This window comes from Chaetodon auriga, chromosome 20 (genome assembly GCF_051107435.1).
Source record: "Chaetodon auriga isolate fChaAug3 chromosome 20, fChaAug3.hap1, whole genome shotgun sequence".
Classification (NCBI taxonomy): Eukaryota; Metazoa; Chordata; class Actinopteri; order Chaetodontiformes; family Chaetodontidae; genus Chaetodon; species Chaetodon auriga.
This window is the reverse complement of record NC_135093.1, coordinates 22,812,542-22,824,159: the sequence shown is the minus strand read 5'-3', so window position 1 is coordinate 22,824,159 and position 11,618 is coordinate 22,812,542.

Below are 11,618 nucleotides of genomic sequence, written 5' to 3'. Positions count from 1 at the left end.
ATATTTAGATCATGCAGCACACCTTTGACAGGTTAATACTTTATCCTGCAGTGCATGTTGAAAGGACACATGTTAAAAATTTGATACAGCCCAAACCTTATTAAAGTTTCTAATTGCTTTTCTTTATTTATTTTCAGTACCATCGTGGCCGATGTGGCAACACTTGGTGCCGTGAACGGCAATGGGTGTTTGGGATGCTGGAAGTTGACGGGAATTCCAGAAGACCCATTTTGAGGCTTGTCAGGGATCGCTTAAGGCAAACGCTTCGACACCATATCAGACCCAGAACATCCATCCTCACTGATGAATGGCGCACCTACAAGGGGAAACTTGCTCAGTATGGATATGCTCAGTATTCTGTCTGCCATAAAAAAAACTTTGTTGACCGAGAGACTGGTGCTCATACTCAGCATATTGAGCGTGCATGGCAGAACTACAAGCTGGAAGTATGGCGCCATAGAGGTAATCGTACTCCTGAGTCACTGAAGCTTCATCTCAAGATGATAGAGTGGCACCACTGGTTAGGTGTACGTCATTACAATGGTGTCTTGGGCAGACTGATCCATGATGTAAAAAATCAACTCAAGTAAACATCAAATCTCACTCTGTGCATCCTGGGGCCTGTACCACGAAGCGGGATTGGCACTTAGCGAGAAAACTTCAGGGTTAACCCTGGGTTTTCAGTACTTCGAAGCTGGTTCACTTCTCACCGGGGTACATCACCATGCACCATGCTGCACAGCTAACCTGCTCCGGAGCAGGTTATGTTCAAGAGAGAGATCAACATGTATAAATCACCGCCTACTAATCAGCATTCAGAGAAGATCATGTGTAGCTCGGAGAAAGAGTGACGGGCGGATTGCAGTTAAATTAATGAGGAAATTAGCCATCCCACCACAGCAGTTTTGAGAGCGGTGTGCGCAACTACACGCAGCAGTAGCGCAACTTCTTTGATTATTCTTTCCAGACAGGCTGACAGGATGGATCAGGATCTAATGTTAAATTAATCTTCTTTGTTCTTCTTCACATCCAAAATGTCTCACACTCTGTCATGTCAAGTGTAGTTTTATTTTCTTCTCTTAATGTTCCACTGTTTAAATCTGTTGCAGTGACATTCTGCTTTTGTATACAGACGTAAATCTACCCCAGAGACTGATTGAAGCAGTAAAGCCTTGTTCTCCCAAATCCATTTGATTCCACCGTGATCACAGCTGAAAGAATAAGACTAAAATGCCATAAGATTACATCTAAGCAAGATGTTAATTTAATGGAATACACATTACATTATCAGACTGATATATCAATTTACGCATTAACATAGTCAGTGATTTTATGCCAGCTGTCCTTCCTGCATTTAACAGCTGCAGCTGTTTTGCTTTTAGTCTGGATTATGTGTTCTTCATATTAGACTTCTCCATCTTTGTGATTGGTTGTATGCTGCAAACTCCGCCCCTCTATGTGAACATGCTCACGGATTGATTGGGAAACCCTGGGTTAATATACTGAGTTGATAACCACTGTAGTGGTACCGCTTATCCTGACTGCCTTTGTTAGGTTTAGTGAAGCCAGGTAACAGAAACAGATCCTGAGTATGTTGAACCTGCTTCATGGTACGGCCCCTGCACTCGATGCATTGCCTGCCGGCAATCGTCCACATCAACAATAAGAAGAATACCGGCACTTGTGTATGGCTGTTACATCACCTCAGACTTTGCCTCACTGACTCATGTTGATCTCTCCTGACTAGATCCTTGCTCGTGTTGTATGAACTCTCAGATGTATGTTGCTTTACGTAAAATGATAATCTGCTCTGGAACCCTCTGTGGAGAAGGAATACAAGTAATGCAACAGGTTGTTTTTTGTACAAAATGTTTTGTGTTCAAATACATGAAGGAACCTGACCTGCAGGTTTTGTAGCCATGTCCTTAACTTAGTAGGTACAGTACTTTGAAAGGATTCAGTGATGGCCTCAAAAGATCAAAAGAATCAGTGATGTCATAAAGAACTATGATGGCCATGCTGTTATCAGACTATCGGTCTTGTTTTATGTTAAACAAGTTATCCTGTTTTTGGCAAGGTACCCCCCCCATAGTACATAATATACATACTGAGTATATGTTGGAACCCACTGTTTGAAGAGAAGTAATGCAAGGTGCAATGGTTTTCCAAAATGTGATGTTCAAATACATGAAGGAAAAACTTCAATCTTTTTCCTTGTCTTTTGTTTGTTTAGGTATTTGAATCATTTGACAGTGTGATTACATTTAATGACATCTTAATGAAAGGTTCAACTCTTTCCAGTTTATTTGAATTCAAGGAAAACAGTCATGACACTGTTATAAACTGATTTTATGGTGTAATTACATTTAATGACATCTTAATGAAAGGTTCAAATCGTTCCACTTTATTTGAATTCAAGGAAAACAGTCATGACACTGTTATAAACTGATTTGACGGTGTAATTACATTTAATGACATCTTAATGAAAGTTCAAATTATATCACTGTAGGAGGGAAATATGACAGTTTTAAACTCATTTGGCCGTGCAGTTACACTTAATGAAAAGGACTACATTTATGACACAATAATAATGGTCCCATGACAGCCAACATCAAAACCAACCATGTATGACAGTTTAATGTCATGTTTAGATATAAATAGTTTTTTAACGTTTGACAATGAGGTCTGATGAATAGGCTCCTCTGATGGCTTTGGGTGTCTGCTTGACACCTGCAAATGAAACTTTCTCAAAATGTCAGTTAGTCTCTTCACATACTCTGTCATATATTCATCAGTCCAAAGCAGAAAAGTCTTGTCGGGTGTCAAAGGTGGACTTATGCCTGTGGACATGGATCTCCCCATCAATACTTTATGAGGACTTAATCCAATCATAGCATTTGGCGTGCTTCAGATGGAATACAGAACAATAGGCAATGCATCAGGCCATTTCAGAACTGTAGTCATCATTGTTTTGGTCAGTTTCTCTTTTATGGTGGAGTTCATTCTCTCAACCTGACCAGAGCTCTGTGGGTGGTAAGGAACATGCAACTGCCATTGAAATCCTAGCACTTTAGCTAGATCCTGTGTTATCTTTGCCACAAAGGCTGGTCCTCTGTCACTGTTTATTCCTTGTGGCACCCCCGAATCTCGGAACAACCTCTTTCAACATGACATGAGAATAAGAAAAATGGTATATATATATATATATATAATAATATGAATAATAATGCTAATAAATATTATAATTGTCAGACATGCAAACAGAATAATAATAATAATAATAGAAATGACTAAGCAGAAGGAAACAAAAACAAAAACAAAAAAAAAAAAGAAAATTAAAGAAAGTAGAAGCAAAAGAGCAAAACAGAAATACCACAATGTAAACTTATAGTTTTTGCAATAATAATAGTAAGAATAATATCAATAATAATAGTATTCAATATTAATAAAGATGATGAGTAACAATAATAATAATATGGAGGGAGGGTGGAGGAGGAGGGGAGGTCTTTAAATTTATGGAATACCTCAGGTCCCTGCCCACCCGTATGGGACCTGAAATAGTGTGATGTGCATTAAAAAAAAAAGGTGATGTGCCACCTGAAAACAGTCCAGGGCGCAGAATTGGGGGAGGGGGGAGGGGGAAGGCCGGGAGGGGGAAGGAGATCATAGGCCATGGCCCAACAAGCGTGACCTAGCAGGGACCCGAGTGGTAAGTGGTAAGTATAAATGTAGATATATTAATTAATTAATTAATTAATGTAAATAATAACAGAAAATGTCAACGACAATAATGTTAATCATAATAGTTACAGTAATAATGATGAAAAAAAAAAAGGATGGCAATGGAGATGTCAAAGAACTGAGGTGGATGATGTGACTGGTTTGTGGCAGATTATGATTGTAAAAAAATGATGAATGATAGCCAGGTAGGGTTATGATTATTGTCAGAGGAGTATGTATTTTCTAAGGAGATGTAGTCTGTGAGCAGGTTTTTCCAGTGTATGATGTGTATGGAGTTCTAAGACTTCCAGTTCATGAGGATAGTTTTCTTGGTGACAGTTAGCACCACTAGAAGTGAACAGGTGTGTGTTTTGTCAAGTTTTATTGTGGATAGGTCTCCTAATAAACAGAGGGAAGGGGAAAGTGGGATGTGGCAGCTCATGATTTGGGATAATGTTTCTGTAATGTTTCTCCAGAAGTAGTGAACAGGTGTGCAGTGCCAGGTTGCATGAATGTAGGTATCAGTGCAGTTTAGTGAGCAGTGTGAACAGTTTCCAGATGATGAGAAGTCCATTTTTTGCATTTTGTGTCCAGTCAGATGAGCTCTCCCTGGATGCTTCCTTCAGCTCATCCGGGAGGATCCCGAGGCGTTCCCAGGCCAGCCGAGTGACATAGTCACTCCAGTGTGTCCTGGGTCTTCCTCGGGGCCTCCTCCTGGTGGGGCATGCCTGGAACACCTCCCAAGGGAGGCGTCCAGGGGGCATCCGATAGAGATGCCCGAGCCACCTCAGCTGACTCCTCTCGATGTGGAGGAGCAGCAACTCTACTCTGAGCTCCTCCCGGGTGACAGAGCTCCTCGCGCCCTGCCACCCTGCGGAGGAAACTCATTTCAGCCACTTGTATCCGGGACCTCGTTCTTTCGGTCATGACCCAAAGTTCATGACCATAGGTGAGGGTAGGAACATAGACTGACCGGTAAATTGAGAGCTTCGCCTTTCGACTCAGCTCTTTCTTCACCACGACAGACCGATACAGCGACCGCATTACTGCTGCCGCTGCACCGATCCGCCTGTCAATCTCACGCTCCATTCTTCCCTCACTCGTGAACAAGATCCTGTAGCAGAACTGGTCTGTAAATGACCCTCTTCTCCCCTCTTCGCATTGCTCAGGAGAAGTGTAGTGATAAAACAATCAGACTTTTAAGAGTTATTGACCATCTGGAAGGTTCACAGGAAGGTGTGAACCCAGGCAGAGACAGGATGTCTGGTTTAGAGACATCTTCTCACATTCTTTCAGGGCAACAGGAGTCACTGATAACACTTTTGCTTCTAATATACATCTGTTCAAGACGTTCTCATGGAGGTGCTAACTCTTTCTTGATAGCCCATGGGAGTTAAGGACAATAAAACTGCCTGGATGGACGAATGCCATGCCTCAAAGGAATCTTCAAACCAGATAATGCTGATGTGTTGTAAATTAGACATTCCTGAAGCAAACTGTTCTGTATGTCTGTGTGCCTTCTTCTTAACCTACCAAATTAACCAAATCTCTATGTTTGATTTAACCGTAGATGTTATTACATTGCTAAGCTCCTGATCTGCACAATAACAATGCTTTCCTGGTGTTTCTAACTTACAGAATGATGAAACTGTGAATTTAACTATTTCAAAGGTTTTCTCTGAATTTCTACCATGTAACCATACTGCCATATAGAGGTTCATAGTGGTTAGGTTGAATGTGCTTAGCGGGAGACATTTATTAATAAGTAACCATAATAGCGATAATCATTTCGGCAAATATAGTCTGCCCTTCTCTGCTCCTTCATCATATTAAAGTTGTTATACCCTTAGTCATCATGTTTATTAGGATTAGTATTAGAAAATGTTACCATGTTCATTGTTTAATGTTGTCGTTATTCATAAGAATTGTCGAACGCATGTAGTGAACACACATGTTGTTGTTGAAGTGCCATTGAAAATTGATCATTTAAAATACATTCGATTGACCATAGTGAGAAGCAGATGAGCCCTCGTATGAATCATTAATTAATTCTCGCTCTGTGAAATGAAATCACGTTGCACGTCTGCGAACCATCCCACATGTGTGACGTCCTATTGATTAGACACGCTCTGGAGCGATGATAAAGTTAGCCGCGCGCAACGGATGCCAGTTGAGTTTAGTTTTTTCTTTCTTCCAGTTTGAGTTTCTTCTTTCTTCTCGTCTCGTTTTAGTTTTTCTTTAGTCAAGTTGTGTCTTAGTTTGTGTTAAGTTCTTTGTCTTTAGTTTTCAAGTATTTTTCCGCTCCGTCGTTTTCTCAGTCTTTTTGTTGCTGCTCACAACCACGCAGAGTGGCCTGATTTAATTCTGCAGAAAACGCACTTTTCTAATCTTCATGAAACTTTCATTTTTGTTCGCCACACCAAGCTGCATAATTCCTATTTTTGTTGTTAAAGTCTAGTCACGTAATAATAATTTTGAAGACATTTTCGACCAGCCATCGAAGAGTTTCTCAATCTTATTATTAGTAATCAAAAGCCTTGCCAAATGGCCAACAACTAACTGACCGCACCGAAGACCTATAGCCTGCTGCTGACCCGCTGGTCCAGGTTAAATAACCATCGGAAGCCGTTCCTCGTCTGTAACCGACACCGAAGACCCTCAGCTCCCGAGACATCCCTGTCCAACACCGGCTCTCAACAGTGGTTCGCTTGATTCGTCCGGCAGACCGCTGTGCAGATCAGAGTGACGGACGACGACGCGGAGCCTCTTCGTGTCAGTTTGGGGCAGACATCTAGGAACGTCGCTGACAAAGTAGGCATGCTTAAGTGGTTTTGAATAAGAGTTGGTCCGTGAGGTTGAGATATTGTCAATTTGTTTAAATTCTCTAAATTGTTCATTCAACAAATTAACTTCATATTCGCGTCCCTTTTTCCCCTTTAAAAACCTACTTCTCACTATCGTCAAACTCATTTTACCATTCTCTTGCCATAAGTTCCTCTGTGCAGTGTTTGTGTTAATTTACCTTATCCATATAATCTATTGCATTATCCATGATTCATACTCATTTCATTATTGTGTTTAATAAATAATCTTTTGCATACAAGTCGTTGTCAGACGGTGTCCTTTTGAACTGGATATAAGCAATCCCTGTACTGAGAGTTTACGCCTTAGATTATCAGACTGATCTACTGTTGGTTCATTCGTTCACTACATCAGCATTACAAGACACGATATACAAAATCCTTCTTAGCTGAGAAAGGTTGGTGCCCGGCATGTATTAACGAATGCAACATTCATTTAGAGGTAATTCCCCTACAATCCCAAGATACTGAAACTCCTCCACTTGAGGCAGGAACTCTCCCCCAACTCGGAGGGAGCAAGCCACCTTTTCCGGTCGAGAACCATGGCCTCAGACTTGGAGGTGCTGACTCTCATCCCAGCTGCTTCACACTCGCCTGCGAACCGCCCCAGTGCATGCTGAAGGTCCTGGCTCGAGGGAGCCAACAAGACAACATCATCCGCAAAAAGCAGAGACGAAATCTGCCGGCTCCCGAACCAAACCCCCTCCGGCCCCTGGCTGCGCCTAGAAATTCTGTCCACAAAAATAATGAACAGAACCGGTGACAACGGGCAGCCCTGGCGGAGTCCAACATGCACCGGGAACAGGTCCGACTTACTGCTGGCAATGTGAACCAAGCTCCTGCTCCGGTTGTACAGGGACTGTACACCCCTCAGCAGAGGCCCTCAAACGCCATACTCCCGGAGCACCTCCCACAGAATGACATGAGGGACATGGTCGAATGCCTTCTCCAAGTCCACAAAACACATGTGGACTGGTTGGGCAAACTCCCATGAACCCTCGAGCACCCTGTGGAGGGTATAGAGCTGGTCCAGTGTTCCACGGCCAGGACGAAAACTGCATTGTTCCTCCTGAATCCGAGGTTCGACTATCGGCCGGATTCTCCTCTCAAGTACCCTGGAATAGACTTTCCCAGGGGGGCTGAAGAGTGTGATCCCCGATAGTTGGAACACACCCTCCGGTCCCCCTTTTTAAACAGAGGGACCACCACCCCAGTTTGGCAGTCCAGAGGCACCGTCCCCGACTGCCACGCAATGTTGCAGAGGCGTGTCAACCAGGACAGCCCTGCAACATCCAGTGACTTAAGGTACTCAGGGCGGATCTCATCCACCACTGGTGCTTTGCCACCGAGGAGCTTGCAAACTACCTCAGTGACTTCAGCCCAGGTGATGGATGAATCGACCTCCGGCTCCCCAGTCTCTGCTTCCTCTACAGACGACATGACAGTGGGATTGAGGAGATTCCTTCCACCGCCTGACAATGTCCCCAGTCGAGGTCAAAAGCTCCCCACCTCCACTGTAAACAGTGTTGACAGAGAGCTGCTTCCCCTTCCTGAGGCGCCGAACGGTTTGCCAGAATTTCTTCGAGGCCGACCGGTAGTCCTCCTCCATGGCCCCGAACTCCTCCCAGACCCGAGTTTTTGCTTCTACAACCACCCAAGCTGCCGCATGCTTGGCCTGCTGGTACCCGTCAGCTGCCTCAGGAGTCCCATGAGCCAACCAGGCCTGATAGGACTCCTTCTTCAGCTTGACTGCATCCCTTACTTCCGGTGTCCACCACCGGGTTTGGGGATTGCCGCCACGACAGGCACCGGCGACTTTACGGCCACAGCTACGGACGGCTGCATCAACAATGGAAATGGAGAACATGGTCCATTTGGACTCGATGTCTCCAACCTCCCTCGGAATCTGGTCGAAGCTCTCCTGGAGGTGGGAGTTGAAGACCTCCCTGACAGCGGGTTCCACCAGACGTTCCCAGCAGACCCTCACAGTACGTTTGGGTCTGCCAAATCTGTCCCGCTTCCTCCCCTGCCAGTGGATCCAACTCACCACCAGGTGGTGATCAGTTGACAGCTCAGCCCCTCTCTTCACCCCAGTGTCCAAGATATACCGCCGAAGGTTAGATGATATGACTACAAAGTTGATCATTGACCTCCTGCCTAGGGTGTCCTGGTGCCACATGCACGATGGACATCCTTATGCTTGAACATGGTACTTGTTATGGACAAACTGTGACTAGCACAGAAATCCAATAACAGCGCTCGGGTTTAGATCGGGGAGGCCGTTCCTCCCAATCACACCCCTCCAGGTATCACTGTTGCTACCCACGTGAGCATTGAAGTCCCCCAGCAGAACGATGGAGTCCCCGGTTGGAGCACTTTCCAGTACCCCTCCCAGGGACTCCAAGAAGGCCGGGTACTCTACACTGCCGTTCGGCCCGTAGGCCGAAACAACAGTGAGAGACCTATCTCCGACCCGAAGGTGCAGGGAAGCGACCCTCTCGCTCAGCGGGGAGAACTCCAACACATGACGGCTGAGCTGGGGGGCTATAAGCAAGCCCACACCAGCTCACCGCCTCTCACCGCAGGCAACTCCAGAGTAGAAGAGAGTCCAGCCTCTCTCAAGGAGTTGGGTTCCAGAGCCCAGACTGTGTGTGGAGGTGAGCCCGAATATCTCTAGTCAGTACCGCTCAGCCTCCCGCACTAGCTCTGACTCTTTCCCCCCCAGCGAGGTGACATTCCATGTCCCCATAGCCAGAGTCGTCGTCCAGGGTTTGGGTCGTCGGGGCCCCCGCCCACGACTGCCACCCATAACACAAAGCACCGGGCCCTTCTGATCCTTCCTGCGGGTGGTGGGCCTCCGGGCAGGCGGGCCCACGTTGCTCCTTCGGGCTGCGCCCGGCCGGGTCCCATGGGCAAACCGTGGGTACCCGGCCACCAGGCCTGGCTCCAGGGTGGGGCCCCGATGATGCCAAACCGGGCGACATAAGCTTCCTCGTTGTTACTTTCTTTCTCCTCTGCACTGTGTTGTGCTTTTTAACAATTTACCTCTCCTCTACACAGTGCTGGTAAGGCCAGTCTTTTTTATTTATGGATATATTTATGAGGAAGTTAATATTTTTTGTCTGTACTTGTTAATCGATAATCAAATTGATTGTTTGCACTAGATGGTTTTTGTTAAACATTGAGGAAGTTAATGTTTTCTTGTACTTGTTATAAATTGACAAATTGATTGTTTGCACTAGACAGTGTTTGTTAAACATTGAGGAAGTTAATATATGTTTGGACTTTTTATAAATTGACAATCAAATTGATTGATTGTTTGCACCAGACGGTGTTTGTTAAACATTGAGGAAGTTAATACTTGTTTGCACTTGATTGCACAAGTACAGTTGTTTGTAAGTTGTTGTTTGTTGTTTGTTTGTTTGTTTGAAATGTGATGAAAATGAGATGATTGTAATTTGGGGGGAGAGTGCATGTGTATAAGAGAGGAAAAGAGAGATAGTTTGTTTACAGGGGGGGGGGGGGGGGGGCTAGTATAACCAGGGGGTGATGTCCTTGCTGCGGTATAACTGTCTGTTTATGTCAAGTTTGTCCAATGAGATGACTGCTTTCTTTCCTTCTGAGATCACTTGTTTGCAGATGGGGAAGAGTTTTTTGCACCTCTCCATGATTTCTTTCGGGTATTGATCGTTTAGTCCATAGTCCGTTCCTTTAAGCTGTTTTCCTTGATGTTTGACCACTTCTCTCTGTTTAAAGTGTTCCAATTTGGTGACAATCGGGCGCGGTCTGTTGTTAGTGGTGTTTTTCTGTCCTAAATGGTGAACGCAGTGAAATGTGATGTTGTTGACTGTGTCTGTGGGGAGTTTGAGCTGGAGTTTCGTAAAGTCCTTTATTGATTTCTCTGGGTTGTCTGTGATGTGTTCAGGGATGCCAGAAAAAACCAAGTTATCTCTCATACTGCATGCTTGTAGATCCAGAATTGTTTCCTTCGTTGTTTTATTTTCGGTGGTGACGGTGGTGAGCTGGGTTGTAACAGAGGTGAGCTGGTCGGTGATGGCGTTGATGGTTTTATGGAGGGTTTTGTTTTCCTTGGTGAGTTTTTCGATCTGTTCATGGCTGTATTCTAAGCTTTGACGGAGTGACTGGAATTCTTTGTGTAGAACTTCAATGAGTGCGATTCTGGTGTCGAGTCCGAAAAGTTTTTGGGTTATGGAGATTAAAATGTCGCTTACCTCTGAATGATGGGGTGGGTTCGGGGGTGAGGATGGAGATGTGTGTGTGCTGGGTAGGGAACCTGAACGGGGTCTTTTGTAGGCTGGAGAGAAGCTGGATCACCACCCCGAGGGTGGCTGAAGTGGCCGCGTTCATTGTGCAGTATGTGTTAAAGTAGTGGTCGATGTAGGGTCCAGGTCGATGAATGAGGTAGTCCGTTAGTAGAGATGGAGCTGAGGTTTATGGGGAGTGAAAAAAAAGAGCTTGCAAAAAAGAAGAAAGAAAAAAAATTTTTAAAGTCTGGAGAGAAAAGTTTGTTCTAGCAGCTGGTCTCCGCCATGTTGAATCACGCACTGTCCGTCACGTGAGTCCGCGCACTGTCCATCACGTCTGCATCACATAAAAACATATCTACAATTACCAACAAGTACTTGTAGCCTTGGCAGTTTGGCATATGTACAAAATCTATTTGCATATTTACAAAAGGACCCGATGGTGGTTGCAGATGGTCATGTTTTACTGTACTGTCTCTTCTCCTAGTTTGCTGACATATCATGCACCTGTTCACTAATGTGTGTGATACTTGTGTGATGTCCGGTGCAAACCATTGCGATCGAATTATGTCATTTATCCCTGCTTTTCCTACATGTGCAGGACCATGAGCAACATGAGCAAGCACATGCAGGAGAGATCTGGGGCAAACAGGCCGACCATCAGGGTGGAGCCACAGGCCTGACTCCAAATCGCGAGTACAACCCTTGCGTATCCAAATGTTTACCTCCCTTGCATCAGCGCGGTTTTGCATTTCCACGACATCATTAACGG